Below are 23,865 nucleotides of genomic sequence, written 5' to 3'. Positions count from 1 at the left end.
TTGGACATACATATGGTGCATTTTAGTGCACCCCTTGCGTGAGCTCTCAATATGGCTACATTTGTCTTCCTTTGCACTCTAGCAGCATTAGTTCATTTATGGCGCGGGAACGTGGGGTGCAGTCTTCTTGATGAAACGCATAACACAAAAAAACCCTGGAACACTTTTATTATTTGCGCATAGCTACAGGGATATGGGTGCTTCATCCCTAATGTCATGTAAACACACACACTCTGCCATTTTTGTGGAGTTTACAGGTTTTTAGTCAGAGGGGCCATGGAGAGAGAAGTTTCACCACAGGTGGTTTGCTAATTAGTATTTGGGGATTCTGCTTTTTGTCAGGGGACCGTTTTACAGTTCTTTTCCACCCAGGCCCTGCTGGCCGGGTCATGCTGGAAACAGCGATACACTGCGGAAGGTAAAATGTTACAGTGTTGGTATCTAACACTAGCTCATGTCCGTCTGTTCGTGGGAACGGACTCCCAGCGGATCTGCCAGAGAGCTGCGGCCACAGGGGCAATTGAAACTCTCCAAGGGTGGGGGCCGCGCTGCGGTGCACAGGGCTCAAACCATCTTTACTAGACAAAATGGTTTCCAGGGCCTAGCTAAATTCAGCAGATTTGGTCAATGTCTTCAGCCAGTGGCCCATCCACCACCTGGGCCTTGGTGGCAGGAAGGACCCGTGACGAGCCATGGACCTCACCGGGGGAGAGGATGCAGGGGAGGGGGGTCTCTTGGACCAATCCTCCCATACAATGGTTTCAACAATGACACACTGCCGTAATCAAAGGCTTAAAAGTCTGACTACCGCTTGGCCAAAGACATGCTCACATCATCATTTCATGCAAGAGATTGAAAGGCGTTTGCTCCATGCTGTAAAACAGATACCTGTCCCTTCTGTTGCTACCTGCCCGGTTTGCCATGTAACCACATTGGCCTTCTCACAGTCTAATGAACACAGCCAGCATAGAGACCTCTTGGTATATATTCTGACTAAGTGTACCTACTACATTTCTTTGCTAGCCTGCTCCCAAGTAACAAACCCACTGTCCCACCCTGAACTAAAATAAAATGTAGCATCACTTGACATGAAACAAACTCTTCATAACAACCTTTGTTACAAGAAGGTGCCAGGATTTTCAATTTTACTTTATTGGTTTAATCACTCTATACCCTTACCTTCTGTTACCACCAACTTCCACTTATACACAAGGTCTATTTTTGACTAGATTACATTTGGCTTAGGATCGGCAGTTCCAGAACTAACATTTTGTAGTTTGACCGGGGGCACACTGTATAGCGATGTCTGGGAAAATAAGCCACCAAACTTCCAGTCTTGCCTGAGCACACCCTGGAGCCTCCCATGCATCCAACATTATACTATGTACTAACTAAAGATTCTACAAACCTGCCTTTGATACACAATCTTATGTGAGTAACCTGGAGGTGACTCACTTGCTAGTCCCCAGGGATCTGTCATCCAGGTGGCCAGGACATGGCTATCGCTATTGGATCCAGTTCCTCGGGGTGGACCAGTGCGGGAGGATCACCTGGATGAGGGGTCCTTGGTGCTGGAAGTGGGGCACCAAAGGTTGAGAGGCAGTATCCCCTTCCTTGTGACACCTTTTCCCCATCTTGCCTATTAGGATACTTAGAAACTCTACCCCCTTTCCAACATAAACACTTTCTCACCGCGTGAACGACAACGGTCTAATATCCGAGCCGTTTACCTGACATGTCCCGACACAAGGGTCAGGCAGAGTCAGGCAATTGCTGACAACTACACACACCTGACTATCCTTTCCCTTCCCCATTGAGATAAAAGGCAGAGCACAAGAGCACACTCCCAGCAAGGCACAAACGCACAAGGAAGCAGCCATTCCAGGAATGCAGTTCAAACGGAAGAGAAAGGTGGCGAGACCTGAGAGGACGTCAAGGAGGGAGTTGCCCTTGCCCTTTTAAACCCAGATCCGCAAAGCCTCTGATGAAAGAAACATAAGACTGGGAATCGCAGCTGGTAAATGGTGTGATGGATGTCAGCAGTACATGGAACACTCCTGCAATGATAGCCAGGGTGGGGAGAAGTGGTTACCATCGTGGTACCATCCTTGACTCCAGCGGCAAAGGAACCGCTGAGTTCAGCACAGCCAGTGAGTCACAATAACCTGATAGTCAACCGGACTGTGTGAGCCTCAAGGTTGCAGTGGCAACATTAAGAAGATAATGAGACACAAGGTCTTTTGTGAGCAAACTTGGTACCAGAAGTAGAGTGGTCCGGCGCCACCTGGCTGCTCAGTTGAAGGTCTCTAGCGAGTACCCCTGTTATGAACAAAGAGACTGTATTGAACATTGATGTATGAAGAAAGAAACTACAAATAGCAAGAGGCCGTAGGGAAGGCCGGCATAAAGTGTTAAGGAGGTCATACAAGGGTCAAGCCAAACCCCTTGATCAGTCGAAAGTCTTTGGCCCATTGCAGCAGTTTTGACATGTGAAACAGCCGTTTGCACTGCTGAGGGAAATGCAGTGCAAACTGTTTGTGTGAAAACCTGCACCTGCTGTAGCCTAACAGAGTGACCCACTGAGAGGAGATCTCCCTTCAGAAGACTCCATTTAAGATTGACAAGTACTTTGCAAGATCTGAGCTAAGATGAGGTGGACCTCACTAAACCAAAGGGTTTGTTTAAAAAGACATTAAGTCTTGTGAATATTACAAATAAGGAGATTGAGATTGAAGGAAAGTGAATCCCATATTGTTAAGAAGCTACGTGAACAGCATTAAGATGACAAGTATGAACCCGACTGAGGGATGTCCACAGTGAGTGGTTGGTCTGAGCCGGAATGAGGGAGGCCAATGACTGATAAAAGTATCAGTGTCCGGCTGAGGGGGATCCAAGGGTGAAAGGAAATCACCCGACGTAAAAGGACAAATCAAAGAAACTTTTGTTTTGTTGTTTGATATATCAGGCTCTTCTAAAGCAAGAGACTTTGCATGGGAAGAGACTTGGATACAGAAGGCCCTGATATAGAGAAAAGGAACTGTAAACTTGTGCCGGAGAAGCCCAGGGGTGTGCTTTGCTCCTGCATTGTCCCATGATAAAAACATGGGGAAAGGAGACCCCGGCAATAACATGATATGATATGATATGGCATTTGTAACGCGCCTATACACAAGTGTTTCAAGGCGCGACGAGGCAGGGAGGGGGGAACAAGGGGAGACAGACAACGATCCTACTAGGCCAGGTGTCATTCAGACCGCGCAAGTGCATGGGTGGGGGGTACGGGAAAAGTGCAAGGGGGAAGGGAGAGGGGAAAGTGCAATGCAGGGTTAGTAATGAAAGAGGGCCAGCTAGTGGCAAGTGCAAGATAAGTGCAGAACAAGTGCTGGGGGGGGCTGTAGGGATACAGAGACAGCCCCGCAGTGCAGGGGTAGCCAGGAAGGCAGTGCAGGGGAGAGTGGCTGGGCCAAGGACCAGGGTTAGTGAGTGGCCCAGTTGCTGATTCAGAACAGTATCAGTGGTTTAGCAGGGGAGAGGGAGAGAGAAAGCAGAAGCAAAGAGGAAGGTTTTGAGGTGCTTCCGGAACCGGAGATGGTTCTCCTCAAGTTTGAGGGAGGCAGGAAGGCTGTTCCAGAGGGAGGCCCCTGCTGCGGAGAGAGATCTCCCCCCAACTCATTGCTTGGAGAAGCGGCTGACCCTGAGGGAGTTGGAGGTGGAAGACCTGACTTTGTGAACACTTCTTTCTTTCCTTGTGAACATTACCCCACACTCTTTTGTAACATAGCAGTATGGATTGGCAATAGGTTTCTTAGTATAGGCCCTTTTATTTGACTAGACTCCGCTTGGATGGTATTATTATTATTTGATGGTCGTAGCTTGCTCCCATCTTAGATTTAGGTTTAGAATAGGTGCTTATCTTACCCATTTTACAGTTTAATAAAAACCCTTGGACTGTGACCACTTGTGTCTGTCTTAATTTGATGCCATGCCTTCCTTACACTTATCAAAACATGTAATGACATTCCAAGATGGCCACCGGAGAGTGAATTCGCACACTCACAAGCTCCTGGCCAGGCCCACGAAAGGAAGAAAAAAAAAAGCATCCCAGAATGCAGGAAACAGAATATTCACACCCCTGTGAGAAAGGCTTGGTGAGATAGTGGCAGAGGGATCGGAGCCGGTGACCGAGGTCCAGAAAGTAGCAGAGCCTGGCATCTTTGAAAAAAAAGAAGCTGGCCGGGGACGCATCGTGGAGAGGAAGCAGGTTGCCGGAGGAGCGGAGCGGTCGATTGCAGTCGTGGAGAGAACCCGACAAGGCTAAAGATCGCGGGTGGCTGGCTTTCTACCCCAGTAGGTGGAACGTGAGAGAGAGTAGCAGCGGAGACCTGGCCGTCAAGAGGTGAACTGTCACGGTTAAGTAAAGGCAGAGGCCAAGCTCTGACACTCAGCAGTGCAATGCAGAGGTGCAGGAAAGCGAGAGGAAGGCCCAGTGCGGTGGAACCGCAACAGAGAGAAGACTGAGGCACACAGAGCAGAGTGGTTGTGCGGCACACAAGCGTAGAGGCAGACTGGCCCAGAGCAGGGCCCCCGGCACTTACATACCAGCCTTAGACATCTGCGTGCCCCTCCCCCAAGGTGAGTGAAAAGATTAATTTCCCCAGCTCCTCTGGGGTTGCCAACAAAAAGAAGGCAATCACTTGCAGCCCTGGTGGTGGTCCGGCTCTCCCTGGAACCCAGTACTTGGGCACCCCTGCAGAGGCTCACCAAAACATAGACAAGGGCAGAGGGTGGGCCCAGGGGTGAAGCCAGGCCCCCCAGCAAAAGAAGGGGGACTCCGGAGGATTGGCTGGGCGGCATAAAGAAGACAGAAGTGGCAAGTTGTGGGAGCGGGGGGACTACCAGTAAGAGTGGCCCAAACCAACGTGGAAGGAGGTGAACCAGAACAGCTGGACCCCCGCGATGGCGCAGACCAATGAGCAGGCCCGGGGAGAGGCACAGATCATTGGTACACACACAATTGCCCGGGAAAAAGGGGAAGCAGACCATAGTGGCACAGAATTCCGATAAAGGCGCGATAAAGGCGCAAGGAGGGGCCAGTTAGAGAGGTGCTGGCAGCGGTCCCTTGCAGGGACGGCATCTGCAGAATCGGGCCAACAAGAAAAAAGGGGGTCAGATCCGCCTCACATCAGAGGAAATGGCCCTCAGTGAGGAAGACCTGCTGTCCAGTCTAAAGGGCATGGTGGAGAGGTTGACAGCAGCTCTTCAGGAGCAGGTGGCAAATCTAAAGGAGTAGTTAAAGAGCTCCTTGAAAGTCAGAGAGGAGATCAACTCCCTGGGAAATAGATTGGATTTGACTGAACTAGGCCTGTCAGAACAGGACAAGGAAGTGCGCCAGAACTCTGAGTTATTGGAACAAATTGCCTCAGCCACGCATAACCTGGAAATTCAGGCGGAGGAACTGAAGAACTGATCAAGACGATCCAACATAAGTAGAAAAGGCCTGGCTGAATTAAACTCTGAGGCAGATCTGAAAACAAGGGTGCAGCAGTGCTTTGCAGCACTTCTGACCGATACCGCCCCAGAGTAGATACAGATCAGCTGGATACATAGGGTGGGTCTCAAGAGGGGCGGTGTGGGCACCAGGCCAAAAGACCTGTTAGCTGCGCTGGCATCCTACAAAGAAAAGGAAAAAATACTCAGGGCAGCCAGGGGGCAGGCTACTATATCTATCAAAAGCTTGCAGGTGAGCCTATTCCACGATCTGGCAGCTACCACACTCCAGAAAAGAAGAGCTATGGGGCCGGTAACGAGAACTCTAGTGGAAAAAAATCCCTTACAAATTGACATTCCCTTTTGGGTTACTGTTCCCCTGGGACGGGAGACAGCAAAGAGCCACCACTTGCACCAAAGGTTTGGTGATACTGGGGATGGAGGAAGGAGAGGATGAGCCTGTAGATCATAGATGCAGGACCCAACTACAGAGACACGGGCTATGGGAATGGGCCACCACGCAAGGAAAAAAAGGAGACTAACCGAAAGGCCCCCATGGAAGAAGAAGGGATGAAAAGTGAACCTGATTCGACATACAAAATAACATACAATAACAGCAGGAAATGTCTGGAGGATAGAGAAGAATGGGCGGGCGAAAAACCTGAGGGAAGAGTGACAGAGGAGGCATCGATTAGGGGCCATCCACTTCTTGATTGATTGAATAATTGATTGTTTATTTTTTAGCACCTATACACAATAGGACGATTTTATATGATTTAATCAACATGTGTAAAGTTTAAATATAAACTGTAACACATTATTAATAAATAAACAATGTGTTTCAAAGCGCTTCAAGGAGGGAGGGAACATGGGAAAATACAGTTACATTCTTAAAGTCCTTGAAACAATGCAGAATGAGAAAATAAACTATTGTGATACAGCTGGCGACATTTCAGATAGTGCAAGTGCATGGAACAGTTAAGGCAAAGAGGGAAGGGAAAAGAAGGAGAAACAAAACAAGCAGTAACATTACTATGCCTGACGACAATTGATGTAGTGCATGAAAAAAAACAAGAGGAAGCGGAAGGGGGGTGGATTGGAGTGAGGGAGAAGGAGAGGAACAAAACAAACTACTGTAAAAAATAGGTCAGAGACAAATTTTATAGAGCGGGGGGGCGGTCGGAGAAGACAGGGAGGGAAGGAGGGGAGACAGACAGCTGCTATCAAACGTCATGGGACAAATGATAAAAGTGCACAGGACAGTGAAAATATGGGGTGGAGGAGGGGAGGGCAGGGAGGCTGCGAAGCCAGGCAGGCTATGATTACTATGCCTGACGGCAACTGGGATAGTGCCAGGCTTAACAGGAAAAGGAAAAAAGGGGGATAGGGGAGGTGAGGCAAAGTGGCTGCAAAGACAGGCAGCTATGGATTTAGTAAACCTTACGGCAGTTGAGGTAGTGCCGGAAGTTAACAAGGGGGAGGAAAGGGGGCGGGGAGGAGGGAAGAGTAGGAGAGGATGGAGAAAAGAGTGGGTTGAAGAGTAGGAAGGGGGGAAAAAGGAAGGGGGATTTGTGGAGGAGGGAGGGGGCAGACAGGCTGTTCAACAAGGGGCAAGGGGGGCACAACAGACTCTCAAGAGAGGCAAGAGAGGCAAGAGGGGCACACATACACTCAAGGGGGCAAGAGGGGCACAAGACACTCCTGAGGGGCAAGAGGGGCACACAGACATTCAAGGGGGGCACACGTGGCACACAGACACTCCTGAGGAGCAAGAGGGGCACACAGACACTCCAGAGGGGCAAGAGGGACACACAGACACTCCCGAGGGGCAAGAGTGGCACACAGACAACAGTTTGAGTTTCTGTCTTCTGTTCCAGAGGTATATGGTGTTCTTTGGCCCAAGAGATATCCATGAACAAACCAGCTGCCCTGGAATTGAGAAAAGCAGAGGTATTCAAAGGTTCTGTGGATGGTCCTCGAATAATCACTTTAAGGACCAGAAGTCGATCGTCCAAGGGTTGGGTGGATGTTGCTATGTGTACGTAGGGACTCATTACTTCACCTCTGTCTCTGGTCCCCTCTAGGGCCGAGGTCTGGAGTTTCCCTGCCTCCTAAGAGATACCTCAGGACATTCTCTTAAAAAATGGTGATCAGATCCGCAGTACATAAAAAGACCTTAATCAGGTTGCCGTTGTCTCTCTGCGGGTGTCAGGCTGTTCACCCTCACCACCCTTCTCCTCACCTGTGGCTTCCTCTTGTTTGTCCTTGGAGTGCTTGGAGGGTCTTCGGGGAGTCCTGGTATCTTCCTTTGTGGGCTTGTATCTGGACTTCCTTTCATGCAAGTAGGGCCTGGCTCCCTCGGAGGCCACCTCGACAGGAACTGGGACATGTCTTGGGGGGCCCCCGAGGAGCCAAGGCCCCGCGACAGGGAAAAGACTGATGGACGGTAAAAAACCCTGTGTAGTCTTCCTGAGATTGTACTGAGTAATAGACTCTCCAATAGCGGATGTGGTTGTGAGTGATCCGGAGTGAACCCGGAAAATAGTGGATCAGGTAAGTTCGTTCTGTCCACCAATATGAAGATGGCTTGAGGAAAAGAAGGCAGGATCCGATCCGTGAAGACTTGGCAGGATACACGGTAAGTAGCAAAGAGGAGAGATGCGGGAGGAAAGAGAAGAGGGATAGAGCCCGGAACGGGGAAACGGTCCGAGCAGAGTGGGATAGGTAGGAATAGAAGAATAGAAGGAGAAGCAGTTAAAGTCCCTACTTACCAGAAACGGTTGGATCCACGAAAGGCACAGGGAGGAACACGTAGATACGCGAGGATGGCGGCGGGCCGCTTGTACGAGTGGCAAGGTGCCGAAAGCAAAGGAAAAGACTGGGAAGGCGCAACGGTCGAGAGCCGTGAAAGGACTAAGGAAGTAGGTAGACAGAAAAACAAAGTTAAGCAGAGAGTAAAGGCAAGCGGGTAGGGGTAAACACTGCAGGAGGCACTGAAGGAGCTAAAACAGAGTTTTAGCCGAGCGCTGGTATCACAGGAAAAATAACACAGATACAACGCGCCGGGAGGTGGGCGGGGCTTGCTTAAATAACAAAGGCAGCCATGTTGGATGAGGACTGGACTGCTAACTGAAAGTTCTTCGCGGCAATAACTTCCACTTCTGCCATAGCTTCCAGGGATGGATCCTGACAGCGGGTGTCAAGGGTCCTCTTGTCATACCTACTTGCATGGGTTCATCCACTGGGGGAACTTCCTTAGGAGAAGGAGGTACGCCTTGTCTAGGCATGGAAGGTGGTCCTCAGGTTCTTCTCCTTTCCTCCTTTGTTTCCTGCTGTCAAAATTTGATCTGAAGAACAACCGAGATTAGCTCTGCTAGGTAAGGTGGTCGAGGAACAAGGACTAACTCATCCTTAATGTCTTCGGACATTCCCCTGTGAAATATAGTGTATTGTACAGACTCAGGCCACCCAGCTTCTTGAGCCAGCTTTTTAAATCGGGTCACATAAGCTAAGACCTCTTGTGACCGCTGCCTGACATCTAGTAAGGACTCATAGGCATGGAATGTCAATTTCTGCCTTTCGAACATGTCTTTCAATGCTTGAGTAGCAGTCACAGAACTGCCTGATATGACCAGCTGAGTAGCCCAAGACAAAGCATTCCCATTCATATTTGTGACCATAAAGCCTATCTTGGTTTTGTCCAAAGCAAAAGTCTCATCCCGAAACAGGAAGTGGACAGAACAAGCGTCTGAGTATTCCTTAAGTTTTCCTGTAGGGCCATCAAACATTACTGTGGTAAGGATTCGTGTTGGTGCATCAGATCGGATGGCCTCCCTTGCCGTTATCATGTGTCTGAGCACGTCATTTTCATCCTTCAATGCTTGCACTTCAGTAGATAATCCCTGGACGGCGTTTACCAGCTCCTGCAATTGCACCATGTTTGTTGGTTTTTATGTGCGTTGCAAGCTCTCAAATCTCTCACCTGAATCAGAAGAACTGGAGTTTTTCTGGGACATCATCTTCTTTTCTACCTTTGTTTGGTTTTGGATTTGTCCCTCAGGCGATCCTTGAAGAGATAGGGCCTATCCTCTCCAGCCGCCACTATGACCTTCTCTGTTACAAACCGGGTAGGACATGGGGGCGACCAGGTCGGAAGTGTCCTGCAATATCGGAGGGGAAAGCCAAATGGCATAAAAACTCTCAATGGAGAAATGAGTCCAGAAGAGTGGGGCGGAGATACCAACAAGTCAAGTCCAAAATACCTCTCCTAGGCAATTTTGAATGCAGGAATATGAGTGCTGCTGCAATGAGATGCAGTGAAGGATTAAACACGAAGATAGAGTTCAGGAGGTAGAAGATCCAATGTGAGAAAAGGGTCTGCGCAGGAGCTTGGCACAAATGTCAGCCACCAGAGAGAACAAATGCCTTTTTTATAGAAAAGAGACTTAAAAACCTGTGATCCTGATACCTGAGAACGGAATTATAGTCTTGTGCTGGTAAAGCTCGAGAGTGTGCTACACTCAAGAGTCCCGCCTTGTCCCGTGCTCAAAACATGGGGAAGGGAGATCCCTGGCTATAACATACTGATGTATAATTTGTGAACACTTCGTTCTTTCTTTCTTGTGGACACTATCCCACACTCTTCTTGCGTTTAGTTGCAAGGATTGGCAATAGCTTTTTTTTTTGTATAGGCCCTTTTATTTGACAAGACGCCACTAGGACTGCCTTATCATTATTTGATGGTCGTAGATTGCTCCCATCTTAGATCTAGGTTTAGCTATACAGTTTAATAAACACCCTTGAACAGTGATCACTTGTATCTGTCTTTACTGTTGCCACCATCAGTTCCTTACAGTATACATACTAGCCCACTTGACTCCACTGTTTAAATCCTCTAATTTCCTTATGAACTTTCCCAACCACATTTTCCTCGGCTTTAGTGTTGCACTACAGCAAATCAACCAATGGTTTAGCATTTCTGCTATCCCGGGCTTCTTATAGAGCCGACTGTTTCTTTCTTGCCAAGGAATTCCTCTCATGGGACCCCCACCTTTGTTAGGAGCCTAGTAAATTAAGACAAAAGCACATATAAATGTAACACTATTTCAGACCTGGGGATCTCTTCACGGATCACTGCATCTCCCTCGATGTCCTCATGTGTGTGGTTAGCTCCCTTTGTAGTTTATACAAAGACATTCTCTGTATATCTTTCCCCATTTCACAATATTCATTTTGTTGTACCTCTTCACCGGGCTTTCCATCAATGTAAGCTTGTCTGAGTCCATTTCAGTAAGAATCATGTCACAGCATTTCCAAACATTTCTCAATGCTTTGTCAAAATTATTGCTTAAAAATATTCCAATCTTCAAATAGTGAACCCGAAGGCGGAGCCGATATTGGCTCGTCCTATGTTGTATTATTGTGTCTAACCCTATTATATCATGACCCCATCAATGGCATATGAGGGCAGCATCGTTGTTAAAATGTGATTGGTATCTAACATATTCTTGTCTGCTTCAGTACGTATTTGGTATTTGAAAATGTTTACGTTTATGTACTTTTTTACTCCTGCAGGCCACTTTCAGTAATGCCACCAGTGTTAAAGAGGAACATATGTCATCCCGGCAAAAGGTAAAGTGACATCACTTCCTGTGCTGTAATTAGGTCTGTCATGTCACGTCCGCTACCACTGGCAGTTTGTGAATCAACGCCCCTACTCCTGTCTCCAGCCACCACTGGGATTTTATCTTCGCTACTATTCTCTCCTCTGCAGCTATCACAAAAAGCTTCCACCCTTAGGACAAGCCACTAAATGGCAATTGCCTGCCTCCAGCGAACTATCTCCCCTCGTATTCTCTGGCAGCAAATGACGTCTGCATATATCGTGCAAGGTGGTCACTAGAATCCTGCCCCTCCTATGAGGTGTCAAACACATATGGCCCGCATAGTGACATTAAAAGAATGGTAACCCCATGCCTGCTACCAAAACATTCTAGGAATTTTGTTTTAAAAAAAACAACCTACCCCATTTCAGTTGTCTTCCTCTCCATCAACCAAATCCTGGTTCAATGTTCTTACTTCCATTAATCCTATTTTAGAGTTCTACCTCTTCCTCATATAGCCCAGTGGCCTGTTGCCTCTGCATGACGTATATAACCTATGAGGCTAAACTTGCTTGAACCTCGAGGGCAGTTTGTGAAATTTCAGTCAGGACGAACCAGTGGAAATGTGGGTGATTCAGAGTTTACCCGAATAAGTTGGCCAAGGAAGCTCTCACGAGGAGCCCCCCTTTTGTCACAGCGCAGTATAATGGTGAACTCTGAAGGCAGGTTTAAAGGCAAACGTCCATAAACGATGTTCTATTGTCACAAACATTCTCAGATCTACACAAGAGGAAGCAAAAATATACCTCGATGGATATTTTTTTGCACTACTTACTTAGGTTTAAAAATATGTAACATTTTAAGAAGAGATGACACGGACTAACAAGCAATTAATAGATGCAGATGGATTTGCAAAACGGGTGCAGTGCGTTAGAAAATATAATAAGGCTAACCTTTAAAACTCAGGGACAGATTTATTTTCTCAAAAGTCAATTCTGCAAACGCCAAAATTCAACACATGCATGTGCTCAGTTCTGTTCAACTGATTTCCAGGCAACGATTCCCCAGAGGGATGCTGGGAAAAAAAAGCCCAGAGTCTATCTCTGGTGTCTTTCCGCAGTAATGAGGATTTGAATTCCACATAAAATACACTGCTGTGCTCACCATGGCAACCACTGCCTTACCATAGAAAAACATGTTCACACAATGCAAAGAATCCTTCTGAGCATCCCTCCATTAACGCGAAAGAGACAAAAGGACCTGCCACACGGGTACATCTACCGTTTAACCATTACATGCTATGAAGTTAGAAAGTGGAGAGCGTACATATAGATGTGCAGCCATATCGGTGTTTGAATGAATGCATCCAGTGGTGGGCACTGAGATCCCATGGAAACAAAGCAAAACAATAGTGTCTGATTGTACTGTGTTATTATGATTCTGTTGCTCTCTGTAAGGAAGAGCAATGTAGTGACAGGTTGAATGTCATCTGCTCTTCCTGGCCTAGTAGGTTGATGTAAGTGCACGAAAGACAACTCAGAAGAATGTTGACGAGTGCCTGGTGTGTGAGCGTGAATGTGTCAGTTAGGAGCCTGAACTAGAATGGATGAGGTTTACCTGTGGGTGGTATTATATGTATAAATCTCAAGAGTAATTTAATCATGTAAATACCTGTATATAAAGTAACCTCGACTTTCTTAAGGAAGGGGTCACAGCTAGTCTGTATCTGGTCTCCATCCATCCTTCTTAAATTACTATTGTGGTGACAATTAGTAAAAATGATCAAAAGGAACATAAGGAACTTAACTATACAAGTTAGGAGTGGTGTGGTGGGAGGGGCAACAAAGGTACAGCACCCACCGGCCCCCAGGTGTCACCCAACCTCAGGGTTCCGCCCCCACGGGAAACTGTAGCGAGCAACGGTGGGACTGCACCAACATTCAAAGGAAATCTCCTTCCCATGATATTGTATCAGCTCCTCCAGGAGTGGGCAGCTCAGGGCCAAAGCCTTATGTGCCGAGCAAGGGGCGGGCAGCCCAAAGGAAACCCTCACACCCTTGTGGAATGGCTCTTTGGCAGGAGCCCTGTGATCAAAAGGACCCTCAGTGAGCAAGGGCTTCTGATGCACTGGAGGTCAATGAAATGCAACAGACCCCGAGGTAAGGCCTTGTTCACTCTTCTCTTCCGACTACACCATCCCCGATCCAACAAGCGCAGCACATTCCAACTGGTCCGCTCTCACCGCTCCAGCTGGTCCCCAGCTCCAATCCCGGTTGCACTGAGCAACGAAGGAAGAGAGAGGGCGAATCTGGACTCCATTGCCCGGTCTGCCCTGCTCTGCCAAATTCTAGGGTTGATTCTGCCTCCCTCCTACCACCATTGGCCACAAGCAGACCTGCCCGCTTGCAGCCAGTCTCCTTCTAGCGACAGACCCTGAAGTGAGGTATGGTTCTCTCTGTCCCTCCGATCACACCACCCATGATCCAGCAAGCATGGCACCGTCCAACTGGCCCTCTCCCACCACTACAGCTGATCCCCAGCTCCCATCTTAGCTGCACAAGCAATGAAGGAAGAGAGAGTCTGCGTCCGGACTACATTGCCCGGCCTGCTCAGGTCTGCTGACCTCCAGAGTTGCTGCTGACTCCCTCATTTCACCGTTGGTCATTAGCAGACTTTGCTGCTATGACCCTGCCTCCTTTTTGCTCATTCCCTCCTACTTCACTCCTTACTCCTGGGGCTACAGAGACCCAGGTGACACACCTAAAGGGTGATCAACTAAGGGCATTCTGCATACCTTTACTCCCTGCCTCTGTGCCTCTTCACCACTGAGTTATTGTTTTGCCCTTCCCTCCTACTCAACTGCTCATAACCACTACTCCATCCTCTCAGCATCACCACCATAATGCACTGCTCATGCTTTCGCTGTCTTTCCCTTCTTATTCTCCCCTCGATCTCTGTTGCTGAGACCCATACTCGCCTCTCTTACCATCCCTATACTATCTTTTCCATGATGTCAACCCGCCGCATGCTCCACTTCTCTTTCCAAACTTAACAAAACACACGCCAACCCTAACTCTCACTACTCTTCTTCTTGCATCTACCCTCTATGCCTCTACACTTCACAGACCCTTCATCAATATACCTCCACATCACACTCTCTTTTTATTGCACTCTGGAATGCCCCATCTGGCTGCAATAAAACCTCCTTCACTTCCGACTTCCTGCTTTCTCATTTCTGTGCTGTTGATCTGATTTCCATCCCTGAAACCCTCTGACTCGGCTACTCGTCCAACCCTCCATTCTGGCTACTTGCCTGTTCCTTCATCCACTCTCCCCGATGATTGGTAGATGTGGGAGGGAGGTAGGACTGTTTTCATCTTCCAAACCCTCAACCACAGTTACCCTGTATCCCCCTGCAACTCGCCCTCTTTCAACCATCACAGCCCCTCAGAGTATTCACATCATCTCTCTTTTTTGGCCACCTGGTCGTTTAGGTCAATTCTTCGACCACCTCTCTCAACTAATCGACTCACTGTCTTCCACTCACCACCTCATTGTTACTGGTGACGTTAACCTTCCCACCCTCTCTGCTGCCTCATTCACTGATTTAAGATCCTTTCTCCTTGTCCACTCTCTACCCACACATTCAAATGGTAACTCCCTTGACCATATCCTCATCTCATCTCCTCTCTAAGCATACAATATCTCTATTGCCCCTTGTCCCTCTGATCACTCCATTGTTTTCACCTCTAGTTCCACTCCCACCTCCTCCTCTGTTTTACCACCCACTACAACTGTCACCAGACGCACGTTTCCACCTTCCAAACTCCCTATCTACCTCTCTGACCTAAAACACTTGCTCAAATCCTACACTACTCTCACATTTCCATCCACTGAAGAAGCATTCTCTGACTTCAACATTTCTCATCATGCTCCATTCTCCTCTCACTTCCCTCTTTTTACCTGCACTCCTAAACCCTCCCCTCCACGACAGTGGAAGCCTCCTCTCAAATTCTCTGTAAAGACTGGGGTGGATGGGGGGGCGGGGGGTTCTTTACTTCTGTCCTCTATATGGTAGGGTAAAGGCAGAGAACACCTCAGCCCCGGCTCTGAATTTTGTAGCAATGGACGATCAGCCAGGCTTAAGCTGTCAGGAGGTGATGCAGGCAAGTACAGTGAGTCCCCAAGGAAAGGAAGGTGCACACACTATGTTAGGTGATAACACAGCTTCTTTATATAAAATAAGGTTCAGTAATATATATGTATATATATATTACACAGCCACAGTAGTGGCTGTGTAGTTATGGTTAAGTTGCTGTTTCCATAGGAAGAGCACTTTTTGGGCGGCCTATAACTCTGCTCCGCCTGGATGAATCCTCACCAAACTTTGCAAAGAAAGTATATGGGCCACTCTGAATTTATACGCAAAGTTTGGTGAGGTTCGGTCCAGGGGGGGAAAAGTTATAGGGGGTCCCAAACGTCTTTTTTTCCCATAGAGTGAATGGGGGAAAAACTTTGCGCACGGCTACAGGTCAAACCGCTGGATGGATGTTCACCAAATGTGCCGCAGGTACAGGGGCTTGGTCCAGAAAGCGTGCTTTTGTAAATTTGGTGACCTTCCGTGCAGTACTTTTCATAAAAATGACCAAAAAGTAAGTCTGAAAAAATTAGTGATATCTATATCCGCTTCTCGGTCACACTTCCCTGTTCAGGCCACGGACAAGATACCGATTGGCTAAGGGGCTGGCGGCATGACCGCGGACACGTGACGTCTCTGCCGATTGGCTGCAGTGAGACGTGTTCTGCGTCAGATTGTTTGGATGCGCCCGACATCTTGGATCCGCCGATAGCAGAGCGACAACCAGCGCAAACATGCTATATTTATAAAACTGTTTTGCTGTGTCATAGAGCGTTGGGAAAGGTTCAGACAGTAAGACATGGGTGATCAATGCATTTGTTCTGGCGGTCGGTCTTCATGATGTATTTTCTATGGCCACTTTGTACGCACAGAAAATGAGGGGTCCAATAACGGTAGTATTTCAGTCCATGCAGTGCACAGGCAACTTGTAACTGTTGTAAGGACACGCGTGGTGTTAGCGACCATTGAAATTGACAACATTGCTCGGCCTGCTCAGGTCTGCTGACCTCCAGAGTTGCTGCCGACTCCCTCGTTTCACCGTTGGTCATTAGCAGACTTTGCTGCTATGACCCTGGCTTCTTTTTGCTCATTCCTTCCTACTTCACTCCTTACTCCTGGGGCTACCGAGACCCAGGTGACACACCTAAAGGGTAATCAACTAAGGGCATTCTGCATACCTTTACTCCCTGCCTCTGTGCCTCTTCACCACTGAGTTATTGTTTTGCCCTTCCCTCCTACTCAACTGCTCATAACCACTACTCCATCCTCTCAGCATCACCACCATAATGCACTGCTCATGCTTTCGCTGTCTTTCCCTTCTTATTCTCCCCTCGATCTCTGTTGCTCAGACCCATACTCGCCTCTCTTACCATCCCTATACTATCTTTTCCATGATGTCAACCCGCCGCATGCTCCACTTCTCTTTCCAAACTTAACAAAACACACGCCAACCCTAACTCTCACTACTCTTCTTCTTGCATCTACCCTCTATGCCTCTACACTTCCCAGACCCTTCATCAATATACCTCCACATCACACTCTCTTTTTATTGCACTCTGGAATGCCCCATCTGGCTGCAATAAAACCTCCTTCACTTCCGACTTCCTGCTTTCTCATTTCTGTGCTGTTGATCTGATTTCCATCCCTGAAACCCTCTAACTCGGCTACTCGTCCAACCCTCCATTCTGGCTACTTGCCTGTTCCTTCATCCACTCTCCCCGATGATTGGTAGATGTGGGAGGTAGGACTGTTTTCATCTTCCAAACCCTCAACCACAGTTACCCTGTATCCCCCTGCAACTCGCCCTCTTTCAAACATCACAGCCCCTCAGAGTATTCTCATCATCTCTCTTTTTTGGCCACCTGGTCGTTTAGGTCAATTCTTTGACCACCTCTCAACTAATCGACTCGCTGCCTCCCACTCACCACCTCATTGTTACTGGTGACGTTAACCTTCCCTCCCTCTCTGCTGCCTCATTCACTGATTTAAGATCCTTTCTCCTTGTCCACTCTCTACCCACACATTCAAATGGTAACTCCCTTGACCATATCCTCATCTCATCTCCTCTCTAAGCATACAATATCTCTATTGCCCCTTGTCCCTCTGATCACTCCATTGTTTTCACCTCTAGTTCCACTCCCACCTCCTCCTCTGTTTTACCACCCACTAAAACTGTCACCAGGCGCACGTTTCCACCTTCCAAACTCCCTATCTACCTCTCTGACCTAAAACACTTGCTCAAATCCTACACTACTCTCACATTTCCATCCACTGAAGAAGCATTCTCTGACTTCAACATTTCTCATCATGCTCCATTCTCCTCTCACTTCCCTCTTTTTACCTGCACTCCTAAACCCTCCCCTCCACGACAGTAGAAGCCTCCTCTCAAATTCTCTGTAAAGACTGGGGTGGATGGGGGGGCGGGGGTTCTTTACTTCTGTCCTCTATATGGTAGGGTAAAGGCAGAGAACACCTCAGCCAGGGCTCTGAATTTTGTAGCAATGGACGATCAGCCAGGCTTAAGCTTTCAGGAGGTGATGCAGGCAAGTACAGTGAGTCCCCAAGGAAAGGAAGGTGCACACACTATGTTAGGTGATAACACAGCTTCTTTATATAAAATAAGGTTCAGTAATATATATGTATATATATATTACACAGCCACAGTAGTGGCTGTGTAGTTATGGTTAAGTTGCTGTTTCCATAGGAAGAGCACTTTTTGGGTGGCCTATAACTCTGCTCCGCCTGGACGAATCCTCACCAAACTTTGCAAAGAAAGTATATGGGCCACTCTGAATTTATACGCAAAGTTTGGTGAGGTTCGGTCCAGGGGGGGAAAAGTTATAGGGGGTCCCAAACGTCTTTTTTTCCAATAGAGTGAATGGGGGAAAAACTTTGCGCACGGCTACAGGTCAAACCGCTGGATGGATTTTCACCAAATGTGCGCCAGGTACAGGGGCTTGGTCCAGAAAGCGTGCTTTTGTAAATTTGGTGACCTTCCGTACAGTACTTTTCATAAAAATGACCAAAAAGTAAGTCTGAAAAAATTAGTGATATCTATATCCGCTTCTCGGTCACACTTCCCTGTTCAGGCCACGGACAAGATACCGATTGGCTAAGGGGCTGGCGGCATGACCGCGGACACGCGACATCTCTGCCGATTGGCTGCAGTGAGACGTGTTCTGCGTCAGATTGTTTGGATGCGCCCGACATCTTGGATCCGCCGATAGCTGAGCGACAACCAGCGCAAACATGCTATATTTATAAAACTGTTTTGCTGTGTCATAGAGCGTTGGGAAAGGTTCAGACAGTAAGACATGGGTGATCAATGGGTTCTGGCGGTCGGTCTTCATGATGTATTTTCTATGGCCACTTTGTACGCACAGAAAATGAGGGGTCCAATAACGGTAGTATTTCAGTCCATGCAGTGCACAGGCAACTTGTAACTGTTGTAAGGACACGCGTGGTGTTAGCGACCATTGAAATTGACAACATGCCGTAATTGCATTACTTTTTCCTATGGGTATTGTATTCATTAGTACACCGCCATGGGTGTGACATGCTACGGTGGTTGTGGCCAGGGCCTAGAGTCTTGGATGCATGGCCGTCGGCTGAAGGCCGAAGGCCTTACTTCTAAAACTGTAGGCCCTGGCCACAACCACCGCAGCATGTCACACCCATGAATACACCTGTAGTACTGCGTATCGATTGCCTGGTTGTGGGGAGTGTGTACACTCTTGGGTGCATGGCCGAAGGCCATGCACCCAAGAACATAGTTATAAGCACTGGAAGTCCAAGCCACTGCACACCTATCCCATGTAATATCTATGGACATACAGCTAGGAGTGCAGCCTCTTGCCAGAAGCACTGAAGGATATCGCACCTATAGAAAAAACCCAACTACCACACATCACTGAGGTGGTTGTGGGGAGACCCTGCATTCTTGGGTGCACCCAACAACAAAGTTATAACCTCTTCACTTAGAAGCCAACATGGTTTTTATCGAGTGCAGTGGTTGTGGCCAAGATGTATACTTTTGGGTGCATGGTTGCAGGCTGTATGCCATACACCCATGCATGTACACACTGCCCACAACCACTGCAGTTTATCACATTTATACTTCACACCCACACAATCGATTATGTATCTGGCAGGTGTGGCCAGGTCCCAGAGTTTTGGGTACAAATTCAGTACATGCTACATTTACAATGTTTCCTTCTACGAGTGTGCTACTGATTTTTACGCAACCATGAGTGTAATATGCTGCAGTGATTGTGTCCAGGGCCTACAGTCTTGGGTGCATGGCCGTAGGCCGGACGCCATACTTCCAAGACTGTAGGTCCTGGCCACAGCTATGCAGCATGTCACAGCAATGGGTACACCTGTAGTATTCATTATTGATCAGATGGTTGTGGGGAGTGTGTTCAGTCTAGGCTGCATGGCCAAAGGCCATGCACCCAAGAAGAAATTTCTAAGCACTGGAGTTATAAGCCACTTCACATCCATATATTGAAATGTATGGACATACACCTAATATTTTAGGATCTGCCCACAACCACTGCAGCATTTCACAGCTACAGAGACACCCCTAGTATTGAACATCACTCAGGTGGCTGTGGAGAGGTTCTGCAGTCATGCGTGCATGGCCGCAGGCCATGAACCCAACAGCACAGTTATATGTAGTGTACTTACAAGGCACAATGGGTGTGATATGGTGTGGTAGTGCATGAGTCAGGCGGCTGTGGGGAGGGTCTGCAGTTATGGGTGCATGGCCAAAGGCCATGCCCCCAAAAGCACATTTGTACGTAGTGTTGTTATATGCCCCAATGGATGTCATATGGTGTGGTAGTAGAGTATTTGAACAAAGTAATACGCACTGCAGTTGTAAGCACCTACGGATTTTATATACTGTATACCCATTAATTGATAAATCTATGGCCTCACACTCACGTCTGTAGCCTGTGGCTACAAACTACTGCAGCATATCACAGCTATAGGTACACTTGTACTATGCAACATCATTAAGATGGTTGTAAAACCAACTTTGTACGTAGTGAAATTACAAGGCACAATGGTTCCGATATGCTGTGGTGTTTCTGCCCCGGACCCAGAGTGTTGCCTGCATGCCCAAAGGCCATGCACCCAAGACTGAAGTCATAAGCAGTTGGGTTATAAGTGAATATGGGTGTGGTGTAATGCAGTAGTTGTGTACACATCCTAGCGTCTTGGCTGCATGGCTGCAGACGATGGTCCCAAAAGTTAATTTAAAAGTAGTTAATTTACAAGGACCATGGTTTTGATATGCAGCAATGGTTGTGGGTAGGAACTATACTCTTTGTACCTTGGTCGTAAGGCGTAGGTGGTAGGTTACAAAACCAAGATGCAAGGGCCAGCCTACAGCCACAGTACCATATGGCTACCATAGATTTGATGTGTAGGTTCGCATGTGTACAAAATGACTGCTAATATACTTACGCCTTACTTTGTTCAGAATCCATATATGTTTAAAATGCCTTTAGTACTTGGCGGGAGTATCCTTTCTTAATTTCTGTGATAAAAGAAAAAGGTATGTTAGTCTTTGCATTTTATGAAAACTTACTACATTGCATAATAGAGAGTTAACTTTTTTTTTTACCCTCATATTTAGTTTACAAACAAGTGTACTGTGCATTCCGCTCAGTTTCTGTGTTTGCTTTTCTAATCCTTCGGTCTGGGGAAAAAAATCCTTGTCGGATTAAAAAAAACTTTATGTGCTATGGTACTAACTACTTCCTTGTTTCCTTTGAGTGCTTCCTTCTTCTTTCTGATTAATGTTATGTGTGTTGCCTTGCTGCCAATTTTTAACAACAGTTAGATACCTGTAGGCGTATTCTAACTGTGCATTTGTTCTTACAGATCTGTGGTATTCATTTATTTGTGTCGTTGTTATATCCTCTTGGGCAGTTAGATACCTGTAGGCGTATTCTAACTGTTTGTAGCCTTTCACATCATTTTTTGGTAATCTTGAAGTACACATTATTTATTAAATTTTGGCTTTAAGAAGATTAAATACGCATTTCTAAGATTAGCTGGCAATCTCTGCTTTAGAGTAATGGTGCTATCATTACATCCGAACCATCCACATTTCTTTTTAATGTATGCAGTGTAGTGACCTGCATTGGTTGTAGCTCCTGCATGTTAGATAATACCTATTGTTGTAAAGGTTTTCTTTCCAAGTGACACTTGACCGTGTGTGAATCCAGTCAGTTTGCAGTTGTTTTTAGTACCATCTGCATTATAACGTAGAAGCATAAGTATTATGTAGGCACTATGTGATTGTATCAGTAAGGTGGAGCGATTGTCTGAATTGCAAATAGTACATAATCTGCCATGGTTTGCATTCTGTACAAGTTGCTGAAATGGAATTGATTCACAATTAGGTATGTAAACATACACAAATCGCTCATTTGGGATTTGTTCCTGTATCACATTGCTACAGAGAGTGCATGTATGTTTCCACATGTACGTAATCTGCAAGATTTCATTTACAGGTATGCTTTTGTTTTCCAATACTAGTAGTAAGTACATTAGAAATTCTTGTAGATCTTCTTGTGAGTTTATAGTTAATCTCACCATTCTAGCACAGTGGTCCAATTCTTGCCTTATTCCATGCACACTGTACGTGTTGTCAGGATTGTTTGTTGCGTTTCTATGAAGCACTCACATTGGCAAACACAATTGGTCTGTACTGTGTAAGTAAATATTGTTAACAATTGGTGGCAATTGAAATAGAACATTCATTGCTACATTTGCATAGCAACTTACCCCAGTTAAATTTGCAAATTTGAATGGACCTGACAGCTCTGCATCTGAGTGCATTTTTCAGAGTTTCTGTTCCTTCTTTGAAGACGTGCCTAGTTCACAATCCCTAATAGCTTCTTCTTTGTTTGAGGTAATTGATTAAGCTTTAGCTTCTTTTGTTTTCTTTGAGGGATTTTCTGTTGGATTCTGTTGCATTTCTGTTTGATTTCGTTTTCTTTTACCATGTTTTACTTTATCTGGAACAGGATATTGTTTCAGATGGGGGGTGTACAGTGAATGCAGTCTATTGTATTCTAGAATGCAAGAAATATCAGCTTTGACTTTACTTGCATCAAAGTTTATTAGCAATAGACCGTCAAGTGTACATAAGCGTGATAATGCTACGTAGCTCATGCCTTTTTTAAAGACTGTGTTTCCTATATCTATCAATGCTTTGTCTAGGGTAAGACCTTGGGATTTATGAATGGCAACTGCATATGCAAGAGTTAGAGAAAATTGCTCTCTATGTACATACATGTCTTTGAAGAGAAGGAATCGAGCAATTGAGCGCCCTATCCTTTTCACTTCTGAAAGTTTATCAAAGCGAATATTGACAAACTGAATATTGCTATCACGTGGGTATGATTGAAAGCCAACAACTGTACCCAGTGCTCCATTCACTAGCCCTTGCTCGATGTCAAGGTTACGTTTAAGCATTACTCTACAATTTAAGGATCATTTTAATATTTTTTCCAACCCAGCTGTGTTGGAGATTGAATTTTCTGAACTATTTAGTCTTGTTGTGGCTTGCTCACACATGGGTACTGTCATACCATGTATGTCTAGTTTGTCTGTAGCCCTCATTTCCATTATTGGTTGCATTTCTTTATTTAACATTGTTTCATTGAATTTGAAACAGCTTGCAAGAGTTAGCATTAAGGCCATACAATTGACATTTTTGTGCGCTAATTGTTCCATGACATCAGTTGCACATGCATTATCACCATAAAGTGCATGAATGTGCCGGTTTTTCAATACTACTTGTGCTTCTTGCGAAAGTACACCAACTCTAATACTTTTTAAGATATTAGCATAAGTGAGACCTGCAGAATGCTGCATGTTCTCTGTTAATTCTCTGTATTGGAAATGTTGCCAAAGGTTGACATTTCCTATGCTGCCAACAGTTTTACAACAGAGTTTGCGGCCTAAGGTTTCAAAAATAGGTTCACCTTTCACTGGTGGCAATTGTAGAAGATCTCCGAAAATGATAATGTGTTTCCCTGCAAAGAGTTCTTCGTTGTTATTTGTAAGTACTTCCTGCAATCTGAGGTGAATCAAAGCCAACATTAGGTTGGAGACCATGCTCATTTCATCTATTAGTAGCATTTTCATTTGTTTCAATACTCTGCGTACTTCCATTGCAGCTTCTGCAGAAAGTTTGTAATAGTCTAATTTATTTTGATGCTCTACTGGAAGCAGTAGTAATCGGTGTAAAGTGACACCGCCCATGTTGTAGACAGCTAAACCTGTGGGGGCCGTTTAAACAGCTGACAGTTTGTTGTTTGTCAATTGTTGAAGAAACTTGCTGATGATTTTGATCAAGAATGTTTTTCCTGATACAGCTTCACCACTCACGTACAGCAGTATAGGGTTGTAATTATGACAGTTACATTCTTTATTTTCGTGTTGTACACCATGTACAATTTGCTTTGTTACGTCTTCAAAAATGGTGCGCTGATCTTTGTTAAGTATTGCTTGTTGTACAGTTAAGTCTTCTGTATCTTCTTGATACTAATACATGGTGTTTTCTACTTCTGCCACAGCTTCTTCTGCCTCATTTGCTATAAGTGGTTGTCCTAG

General features: G+C 46.3%; 1 long non-coding RNA gene across 1 annotated transcript in view; it reads left to right on the top strand.

The window, feature by feature from the left end:
* LOC138468464 (uncharacterized) overlaps positions 1-23,865 on the top strand; it is a 134,050-nt gene that overhangs the window by 78,355 nt on the left and 31,830 nt on the right. The window contains exon 2 of the long non-coding RNA XR_011268265.1: positions 11,062-11,118. This is a non-coding gene — a long non-coding RNA (uncharacterized lncRNA). The remainder of the gene's footprint in view (positions 1-11,061; positions 11,119-23,865) is intronic.

The sequence above is a fragment of the Ambystoma mexicanum genome, chromosome 4q (assembly GCF_040938575.1).
Source record: "Ambystoma mexicanum isolate Mex_15411 chromosome 4q, UKY_AmexF1_1, whole genome shotgun sequence".
Lineage (NCBI taxonomy): Eukaryota > Metazoa > Chordata > Amphibia > Caudata > Ambystomatidae > Ambystoma > Ambystoma mexicanum.
This window is presented reverse-complemented; position numbering and strand designations above follow the sequence as displayed.